Raw genomic sequence first — 11,645 nt, 5'->3', positions numbered from 1 at the left:
CGTAGTTCGATTAAGTTTGAGACGAAATTAATTTCCAGTATAAACTTTCACTTACCTCTTAGTTCTTATCACATTCACACGGTTGTTATTACTTACTACCTTTGTATTAGTTTCCATGTAGCTAAATAAAAACCAAACCAAAATAGGTACCATAAAAAATATACTTTTGATAAATATATAATGCTTGCTATTTTGTTTGTTTCGCCCAAACCTAGCTGTTTATAACTTTGGGCAGATAGAGTTTAAGAATTTAAATAAGACTCTCACACAAATGAAGGGCACAATTTTGCGTCAACTACATACGATCCACAGATTGATTCAGACATGTTAGCGACTTGCCTACAACCTGCTCAATGCTTGTTGTATGCGATTCAAAGACACATGCAGGGAACTTATGTTTGCGAGTTTTAACGAAATTGTAAAATTAAATCAACAGTTATTTTACGGATATATTGTTTTTTGTTTGTTTTTAATTTTGTAAAAAGCTACACGAGGTCTATCTGCGCTAGCCATCCCTGATTTTGCAGTGTAAGACAAGAGGAAAGGCAGATAGTCATCGCCACCCACCGCCAACTGTTGGAATACTCTTTCACATAATGCTCCCACGGCTAAAAGGATAAGTATGTTTCGTGGTTTGAACCGACGACCATCAGGTTACAAGTCAAACTCCTTAATCCACCTGGCTGTGCCAGGTCTGTATGGGTACAAAACAGAAAAGAGTAACATGTCAATATTTTTTTCTGATGAAACAAATATGGACGTAAGCTAAAACCAGGTGTAGTTCATTTTGATCGTGAGAGGAAACTTTTGTTACGGAATAATAATGAAAATGATATATTATAAACACACACATATTTAGCTGATACAACGAGTAGATAGTATAGATTTAAAAAAATCATTACTTTCATTACCTTTCAAAATATGACGCTTTAATTTAAAAAAATGCTGGCTATTAAATATGGTATATATTCCTTAAGAATAGCTTTCTTTGATAATCAACAGCTTTTCATTCTTTTTAGTGCACTACTTCATTTAAACGAGTGGACACTTTACAATATTTTGTTTTTGTGAGTCACTTTACATGTACACTTTATGCACAATTTAGATATATTGGTTCAGCGGCTGTATATTTAATTTTATAAAGTTCTTATGACTCACGTTTTTATAACGCTTACTTTACGGCACTGCTAAAAAGTTGCAGATATTAGTATTTTTAAGCTTCATTTCAGACATTGTAGTTTTGTATATTTTCTAAAGTTTGAGTAAAAATTTTGTTTCTGTACATTACTTTAGTACAGGTGTCACCAAACTATGGCCTTCGAGGTCATTTTGTCCGGCTCGCCAGCAGCTAGCCGCTTGAAAATAAAAAGTGACATTTCATCAAATGTCCGACTGTCATAACAAAATAAATCACACCGATGGTCGCTTTAAGCTGGCAAACACAATACGTTGTGATAAAAAAAAAACAAGGCTGTCACGCGCATTTTTAACCAATAGTAAAATTTTTCTATCGTCCTTGTTTATTCATATCGAGACACGAAACTATTAAAGCATTAGGATTTCGAAAACTCGACTCTTTAATTTCAGCGGCCTAGGGTTACCGCTTCAGAAAGCTCATTTCTCTTTGAAGTCGGGTTATGCGCTTTTCGCAACTCGTTCTTGGGTAAGTGTCGTGGCAAACTTACGTTTCAATATATTTTATTTGTGCGTTCTTGGACCAGTACAATACTTTTCTCACAGCGTTCTGTGTTTTTCATTTTCAGATCCTGTTGTTTTTGGTTTTTTTTCACCCATCGTTATGGCTGCTTTTAAAAGAAGAAAAGTGGACTCTGAATGTCGTGCTTTCAATGAAGAATGGGGAGAAAAGTACTTCTTTGTGAAAACAAAAAACAGAAAGCTACTTGTGTGATATGCACCGAAAGTGTTGCCGTTTTGAAAGAGTACAATCTTCGGCGTCACTATGAAACAAAACACCTATCAACATATCTGAAATTTTCAGGAAAGTTCCGTTTTGAGAAATTTGAATTCATGAAACGTGTTTTTGAATGTCAAAAGAATCTCTTCACGAGAAAGTTTGCTGAAAATGAATCTGTCACTCGTACAAGTTACAAAATAGTGCATAGGATGGCAGAGCGAAAAAACCTTTTACTGGCATGTCCAAGCATGTTAAGGCGTGCGACACGTAATCTGAGGATCGCGGGTTCGAATCCCGGCAACACCAAACATGCTCGCCCTTTCAGCCGTAGGGGCGTTATAAGGTGACGGTCAATCCCACTATTCGTTGGTAAAAGAGTAGCCCAAGAGTTGGCGGTGGATGGTGATGACTAGCTGCCTTCCCTCTCGTCTTACACTGTTAAATTAGGGACGGCTAGCACAGATAGACCTCGAGTAGCTTTGTGCGAAATTCAAAAAGCAAACAAACAAACCTTTTACTGACGGCAATTTCATCAAAGAGTGTATGATTTCACTGAAGGTTATAGTCTTATAAAGTTTTATGCACTTCCATGAAAATGTCTTCTCCAGTTGTTCTTCCGTGCATGCTGCAAACTGATGCCAACTCTTCCGTGATCTGAAAGTCCAAATTTACTTCACGAATGAACACGAGAAGTTGTGACGTACTCGAGAATACCATAGGAAATTTCTATCTTTTTGGCGTATCTGTAATGCGATGTTCTCTCCAAATACTTATGCTCTCCGTACAACTTAAGTTGCTGAAAGGCTGATACTTTCAAACATATTGGCTTTTTCAGGACACAGTTCATTTCATAGTGACGCCGAAGATTGTACTCTTTCAAAACGGCAACATTTTCGGTGCATATCACACGAATAGCTTTCTGGTTGTTTATTTCCACAAAGAAGTACTTTTCTCCCCATTCTTCATTGAAAGCACGACACTCAGAGTCCACTTTTCTTCTTTTAAAAGCAGCCATAACGATGGGTAAAACAAAACAGGATCTGAAAATGAAAAACAAGAACTCTGTGAGAAAAGTATTGTACTGGTCCAAGAACGCACAAACAAAATATTTTGAAACGTACTTTTGCCACGACACTTACCTAAGAACGAGTTGCGAAAAGCGCATAACCCGACTTCAAAGAGAAATGAGCTTACTGAAGCGGTAACCCTAGGCCGCTGAAATTACAAGGCGAGTCGATTGGACGAGGGTTAAGTCTGTACTTGTTTTCGAAATCCTAATGCTTTAATAGTTTCGTGTCTCGATATGATTAAACGGGCAGCAAGGACGAAAGAAGAATTTTCCTATTAGTTAAAAATGCGCGTGACAACCTTGTTTCTTTTTATCACAACGTATTGTGTTTGCCAGCTTAAAGCGACCATCGGTGTGATTTTTGTTGTGGCAGTCGGACATTTGATGAAATGTCATTTTTATTTCCAAGCGGCTAGCTGCTGGCGGGCCGCAAAAAATGACCTCTAGGGCTCTATCCGGCCCGCAGGCCGTAGTTTGGTGGCCCCTGTTCTAGCTTATGAGTATTGAACATAATGATCATGCGGCCCGCGCTTCTCATTCCGCAAGTAATCTGGCCCCCTGTGAAAAACAACTCCTTCTTTTGTAGATACTAAATTTAGCGAGCTGCACGGTTTCATTAAACCCATTAGATAGTTTACTTAACAAAGCCAACCAGTTAAATGTGTGAGTGTTTCACAACCCCCATTAAGCGGTTATAAAATTTTATTTCTAGTTTGTGTGTATTTTCTAATGGGAAAGCCACATCGAGCTTTTGGTGAGTCCACTGAGGGCAATGGAAACCCTGATGGCAGCATTGTAAATCCTTGGACTTTCCGCTGTACCAGCGGGGTACGGTTAACAGTACAAAGGTGATTTAAATATACTTATCTTGGGTGCGAAGATGTTATGATGAAAGAGAAAATGTTATGACTGATAGAAATAGGAAATTGAACTTTTTTATGACTCGTATGCCCAAATGAGAGGCGGGCTTAATATTTAACATATTAATGACTTCATTATTTTCAATTAATGAATACTTTTCACATCTAAATTAATTAGCTGTTTGGATGGTTTGGTGTTTTATGGCGCAAAGCAACACGGCTATCTGCTTCAAACATCCGGTATAAAGTTAAAATTAAAGTAAAATTAGTAAAATTCATAAAAGGAAACTAGGGTAAAGCAAAGTTTAATTTTTGAATTAAAAACATTAACAGCATTAAACCCAATTTTTACATCTAGTCTGCACGGTAATAAAAAACTACAGTAATACAAGTTGTAAATGACTTTCTGTTGGCCCGGCATGGCCAGGTGGGTTAAGGCGTTCGACTCGTAGTTCGAGGGTTGCGATTTCGAATCCCGGTAACACCAAATATGCTCGCCCTTTCAGCCGTGGGGGCGTTTAAGGTGACGGTCAATCCAACTATTCGTTGGTAAAAGAGTAGCCCAAGAGTTGGTGGTGGGTGGTGATGACTAGCTGCCTTCCCTCTGGTTTTACACTGCTAAATTAGGGATAGCTAGCCAGATAGCCCTCGAGTAGCTTTGCGCGAAATTAAAAAAACAAACAAACATACTTTTTGTAGCATAAATGTAATTATCATAAATCGCTAGGAAGACTAACAGACAAGTTCAAAAACCACTGTTAGTCAACTGAAGTTGACCTTTCCAGTCCTGGTTTCAAGTTATTTGACGTTATGGCCATTTTCAGAAAGTAAAGTAATAAAAGTTTTAAAAGACTTGTAGCAAAATTGAATTATAACTCGCCAGGATGACTAATGGGTAGTTCAAACGGGCAGTTCAAAACAGCAGCGTTAGTCACCTGAAATTGGTCTTTCCAGTTCTGGTTTCGAGTTATTTGACGTTACGGCCATTTTACAATTTGAAATTGAACTAGATGTACTTCGATTCTTAAAAGAGAATCACATTATAAAAGGTCTAATGTATAAATTAAAAACTTAAATAGCATTAAAAATGATTAAAGGCCTTTAAAAAGCTAAAAACATTTCTAAGGTGGATAGTATCACCATCGCCAATAACATTGTCTTACTTTACAGATAAACCTTGAGACAGAACATGTTTAAAATGGTGCCATTGTTGAAAGTCATAACGACTGCAAAACAGTAAAATGGGGTTTATTGTGACCTAAGTGTTACATAGACAACACATTGGTGCATCAGTTCCAGATAAAAGAAAACAATGAGTTCTTTAAAAACTGTGACCAATGCGTAGTCTAGTTATAACAACTTCCTCTTTCTGATCCTTACAGAAGCAAGACGGCCAAAGTCCAATGGAAGATTTTGTTTGGAAAAGATTGTTTTCACGTTGCGAACTCTAAATCGACTGCCAACTGGCACGGAGCCAAGCCTTAAATACAGGACCACAGTCTATGTATGGAACAAGCACAGCAATGATAGTGCCAGAAGAGATAGATTTAGCTGCGGTGTTGGCAAGCTCGTTCTCGCGAATACCAACGTAGCGTGGTATCCAGAGAAACTGTATAGAAGTAGGTGTTAAAGAGAAATGGGCCAGTTGGTTTTGAATATCGTTGAGAACAGGGTGCAAACAAACGTGAAACGATTCCAGGGCCAGTAGAAAACTAAGCAAGTCAGTATAAATAGTGCAATTTGAGGACTGCTTGTCTTCTATGTGATCCAGGGCAAGAGAAATGGCATACAATTCAGCAGTGAACACAGAAGCTGGAGAAGGAATTCTGCATGCAATCACCGAACAATCACAACAAACCATGGCAGAGCCCACACAGTCACCTGGTTTCAAACCATCTGTATAAATAGGAATGAAACGATGGTTCGAAAGACGTTTAAGCAAATAACACAGTATTTCCAATTATGAGTGTCTGCTTTCCTCAGATAATTTAAAGATAGGTCACATTTGGGGACTGTAATAAGTTATGGTGAGATGGAGTGACCAGTGGATACAGCAATGTTATCCAAGGACAAACCCAATTCATCCAACTGTGCCTGGATACGAGGGCTGAAAGGATCAATGGCAGATCGTCTGCTCTGAAAAAGCATGGCCCACCAATGAAGGAAAACGCAACCACAGGTGGGATACTTTGGTAAAGAAGGAAGTTTTGAAGCATATACTAAAGACAGTTTCAAACGGCAGAGGTTCAAAGAAGGTTCATGAGACTGTGTATAAGCTCTGAACTGGAGAAGTACAGAAAACCCCAGTGCAGAGCTGAAGTCCTTGATGATGAACAGGGTCCAACATCTTTATGGGTGAGGTCCTGGCAGAGCCACAGACCAGTCATCCATAGTTGAGTTTTGATCAAATAAGAACACGATATATCTTTAGCATAGATCATCAATCTGCTCCCCAAGTGGTGGAAGAGAGGACACTGAAGATGTTCAGTGCTCTTGTGCATTTAACCCATAGCTGCTTGATGTGTGGCATAAAGGTCAACTTACGGTCAAAGATAAGCCCCAAGAACTTTGTCTCAGGGACCACAAGTAGTACAACTTTACCGATACGGAATTCTGAGGGTGAGTACACCATTGGCAGCAAATGTGCATGCAAACAGTTTTAGAGAGAGATAAATTAAAACCATTTGCTATGGTCCACTTCAGTAAACAATTGAGGGCAGTCAGTAGCTGCCACTCAATAACCTCATGTTCGATTACTGACATGAGATGTGAAAGGTGTCGACATAGAGCCTGTTTGCAACAGTAAGTGGGAGTTGTTCAGTGATGATGTTAATCTTTATACAGAAAAGTGTGACACTCAAAACGCAGCTCAGAGGGACTTTAAGTTCTTGTACAAAACAACGGGAAAGTGTCGAACTCACACAAACTTGGAATCGCCTGTCCATTAAAAATTTTTTAACAAAAATGGGCAAATGACTACGTAACCAATATATATGAAAGTCTCGCAAAATGACATGCCTCCATGTTGTATCATAAGCCTTCCCAATGTCAAAGAATATTGATACAAGATGTTTGAGAAAGGCTTCTCTGATTGACATTTCAAGTCAAATCAAGTGGTCCATGGTGGAGCACTGTCATTGGAACCCACACTGGGTGGGATAGAGAAGGTTGTTTGATTTGAGGAATCAAACAAGATGAGCATTAACCATCCTCTCTACAGTCTTACACAGACAGCTTGTAAAAGCAATTGGATGGTAGTTTGAAGGAATCTTGGGATCCTTCCCAGGCTTAGAGTAAGATAGGACAATAGCTTGGCACCAGGCATCAGGAAAACATTCTCCTGCTAGATCCAGTTAAAAACAATCAACGCATAGCAAGAGAAGCAGGAGATAGGTGACACATTATTTTATAGTGTATATCATCAGGTTCGACCAATGTACTGCCAGAACAATAAAGAACCAGCTTGAGTTCTACCAGTGTAAAGAAACGATTATTGTCATAGAGACCATCAGCTCAAAAGGAAAGAGGTGATCACTCTGCCTGAGTCTTGATGACTAAGAAAGTGGAGGAAGAAGTAGAAGTGCTAGATACCTAGCAAAGCTTTCACCTAGCATATCGGCAATGCTCCCAGGTATCAGCTACTTCCTGGCTATCAGAGAGCAAGATCGAGAGGGTGACAGAATTATATTGCTCACTGACCTTTTGAATCCTGTCCCATGACTTTAGAACTGGTGGTAGAAGATATGCTAATTGTGAACTTAATGCAAGAGTTCTTCTGACATTGACGTCTTACCCAATGAGCATGTGCCCGCACCTGCTGGAGGTAGGTAAGTATTGCATGTTTACTGGCACAAAGCTACTAGGTTATGTGTGCCAAACAAAATGTAGTATACTATAATGGTATATGGAAATTAAGGTAAAAATACGTAAAATATTTAAAATTAAGACCCGCCAGGAAGACTGAAGCATTACGTTCAAACTTGCTGTCAGTTACCTGAAGTTGGCCTTTCCAGTCCTGGGCTTAGGTCAAAATAAAAATTAAAATGTGTAAAAGAAATTATGCCAAAACAGTATATAGTTTAATAAAAACCTTAAATTAAGTTAGAAAGACCAATGGCTCTTTAAAATGTAAAAAACATGAGTGAGATGGGCAGTGTGACCTATGCCATTGTCTAATGTCAAGGACAAACCTATGATATGAAAGCTAAAAGGAACATTGGCAGACTTTTTATTATAAAAAGTGCAGCCCACTGAGGATGGAAAACATAACCCTAAGTAGGATGCTGTGGTAAAGAGCTAAGTTTGGAAGCATATATAAGAGACAGCTGCAAACGGCGAATTTACAGAGGGGGTTCATGGGACTCCACATACAAACTTTGAAATGAAGAGGTACAAAAGGTCCCAGTGCAAAGCCAAAGACCCTGATGGTAGATAGAATCCAACATTTTCAGTGCTGAGGTTCTGGCAGAACCACAAACCGTAGACCCATAGTCAAGTTTGGATTGAATAAGGACACGATAAATTTTAAGCATGGAGTTTCGATTCACTCCCCAAGAGGTGAAAGAAAGAACACAGTATGTTCAGTGTTCCTATACACTTGACACGAAGTTGCTTGATATGTGAAATAAAATTTAATTTACAGTCAAATATAAGACCTAAGAACTTTGCCTCAGGGATGACAGGAAGTACATCATCAATATGAAGTTCTGAATCTGGATGAATACCCCATTGGTAGCAGAAATGTAGACAAACAGGTTTAGGGAGAGAAAGTTGAAAACCATTTTCTGCGGTTCAATTAAGTACATATATGAGTGATTGCAGTTTGTAGCTGCCGCTCAATAAACCTCATGTTTGATGACTGACATTAGATGTAAAAGTCATCAATGGAAAGACCATTTGCAACTGTAGGGGTAGCTGTTCACTGATGGCATTAATCTTTATAATGAAAAGTGTAACACTCAGAACACAGCTCTGAGGTACTTCAAGTTTCTGTGAGAAAAATTGGGAAAGTGCTGAGCCCACACACCCTGGAATCGGCAGTTCATTAAAAATGCTTAATAAAAAGTGGCAAATTGCCACACAATCTGTTTGAGTGAAGGTCTCGCAAGATGCCATATCTCCATATTGCATCCTAAGCTTTCTTTAAATAATAAAAAAAACAGAAACATGATGTTGTCACTTCAAAAAGGCTTCTCTTAATTATGTTTCAAGGCGAATTTTAAGTGGTCTATTGTGGAGCATTGTCTTCAGAACCCACAATGAGTGGGTGAGAGAATTTTGTTTGATTCAAGGAACCAAACAAAATGAGCGTTAATCATCCTCTCTAAGATCTTACTGAGACAATTCGCCAAAACAATCAGACAGTATTTTGAAGGAATCTTTGGTTCCTTCCCAGGCTTAGATTGGGACCAAGCATCAGGAAAGACATTCTCCTGCCATATCCAGTTAAAGACAGCCAGGAGAATAGTAAGAGAGGCAGAAGAAAGGTGGCATAGCATCTCATAATGTATATCATCAGGTCCAACTGATGTATTGCTAGACAAATTAAGTGCAAGTTTGAGTTCCACCAGTGTTAGAGGGCGATTGTAGTCATAGGGATGATCAGTCTAAAAGAAAAAGAGGCAGATGTTCAACTCGTATTTTAATAGTTAAGAAGGAAGGGGATGAGTTTGAAAAGCTAGACACGTGAGAGAAACATTCACCAAGAGTATTTTCAATGCTCTTGGCATCAGTAACTTCATGGTCACTGGATATTAAGATAGAGAGGGGGCAGAAGTATACCATCCACTCATCTTCCAGATCTTGTCCCATATGACTTTTGAACTGATGGTTGAAGAAATGCTGGATGTGTATTTAATCCAAGATTCCTTCTGGCTTTGACGTCTAACTCGCTGAACATGTGCACAGGCTTGCTGAAATGCAATATGGTTTGAAAGCGTGGGATATCTATGAAATTTATCCCAAGCACGTTTGTGAGTTTATCATGTTGTACAACAAGGAGAATTACACCAAGGGCGGAAATGCTGTGGGAAAGATGTCGAGGTTTTGGGGATACACTGAGCAGCTGCTTGGACAATACAACGACTTACAGCTGCTACAGAATCATCTATCGATGATTTACATAAGATGGCAGGATCAAGTTCCAAGAGAGCAGTGAAAGAAGGACAGTTTGCCTGGTCCAGCTTCCACCAAGGCACACGAGTCGGGTGGCACTGACCACAGCCAACCTCTCTTAATATGATAGGAAAATGATCACTACCCCGTGGATTGATGTCAACCTCTCAAGAAAAGCAAGTGAAAAGTGATGGGGAACAGATAGAAAGATCTATAGCAGTAAATGACTGACTGGTGGCATGAATATAAGTATAATAGCCAGTATTAAAGAGAGACAGGTTGTGATTCAAGAGCATATGCTCTAAAGCACAACCCCTCACATCAATACTAGAACCACCCCAGAGGGGATTATCCCTATTAAGATCCCCCAAAATTAAAAGGGGGTTGGCAATTGCTCAATGATGGCATCAAGGTCTGATGGATTAAATTTATTCCAGGGGTAAGGTACAGAAAGCAGTGATGATACAACCCAAGGAGATATGGATAGCTACAGTCTCCAAGGGCACATGATAATCAATCAGCAGTGCTACTCCATGTCCTTGTCCTACACATGAAGAAATATTGTCGAACTGTGACTGTATTAGCAGATTTTAAAAATGTTTCTTACAAAGAAAGACATTTGGGATGATAAAAGTCAATCAACTCCTTGATGTAATTTGATTAAAAACCTAGACAGTTACATTGAATTAGCATGGCCATTTTTATTTATTTTGGAGGAGAATATGGCAGAGCCCTGCTTGCAACCACATTTTTTCTTTACTGGATGTTGGTCTGTCACCCTCTATTGATCCTGCTCTGGATCGAGTAGGCAGGTCGGTGTTTGTAGGTATATGGATGGTCCAGTAATTGAGGGCATGAAAGAATAGTTTTAATTTTTGAGGTGTCAAGAGAGGAAGACCCCATGGAAACACTTGGACTTGAACAAGGTAAAGTTCGGCAATAACTGGAAGATGTGGTAGGAACAGAGATAGAAGTAGATACTTATTTGTTAACCTTTTGATTTTGGAAGGTACTAGATTAAGATGTGTTGTTAAGGATTCTATAGGAGGCACAGAAAGGTCTGTCTGGACTCCTCCTGTAGTAGTGGAACAGATTACAGCAGCATAAGACCGAGATGGAATTGGGAATAGTAATTTCCAAACTTCTGGGTAAGTAATATTGTGAACTGTCTTTAGACATTGTAATTCTTTCTCTTCTACCCATTTAGGGCAAGAAGTAAAATAGGAAGAATGTGGACTATTACAGTTAGTACAATGCAGTTCTAGTTGACATTCAAAAGAATCATGGTCTTTACCAGCACAACAGGCACATGTCAAGGCACCACAGCAAGATGTTTTCAAATGATCAAATCATTAAAAATAAAAACATCTAACAGGGTTAGGAATATAAGGCCTGTACCTTACAATTCAGATACCCTGCCTTGATTTGGTGTGAGGATGTAGTGTTGTAAATGTTAATATTAGAACATTTATTGGCTCCATAATCCCGTCTCTAAGAGTAAAAATTCAGCACATGGCTGTTACATCTCAGCTGGTAAAACCTGCGAGGATCTCTGACTCAGGAATTGTCTTTAAATCCCTCTCAACTATAACTCCTCTAGAAGAATTCAAAGTAGAATGAGGAGTAACCTCAATGGGTGTGTCCCCAAAAGCCTTTGATTTCAAGAAGTTTGAAATGTTGTGATGAA

The sequence above is a fragment of the Tachypleus tridentatus genome, chromosome 13 (assembly GCF_004210375.1).
Source record: "Tachypleus tridentatus isolate NWPU-2018 chromosome 13, ASM421037v1, whole genome shotgun sequence".
NCBI lineage: Eukaryota > Metazoa > Arthropoda > Merostomata > Xiphosura > Limulidae > Tachypleus > Tachypleus tridentatus.
The sequence above is the reverse complement of the archived record's forward strand: the minus strand, read 5'-3'. Positions refer to the sequence as shown.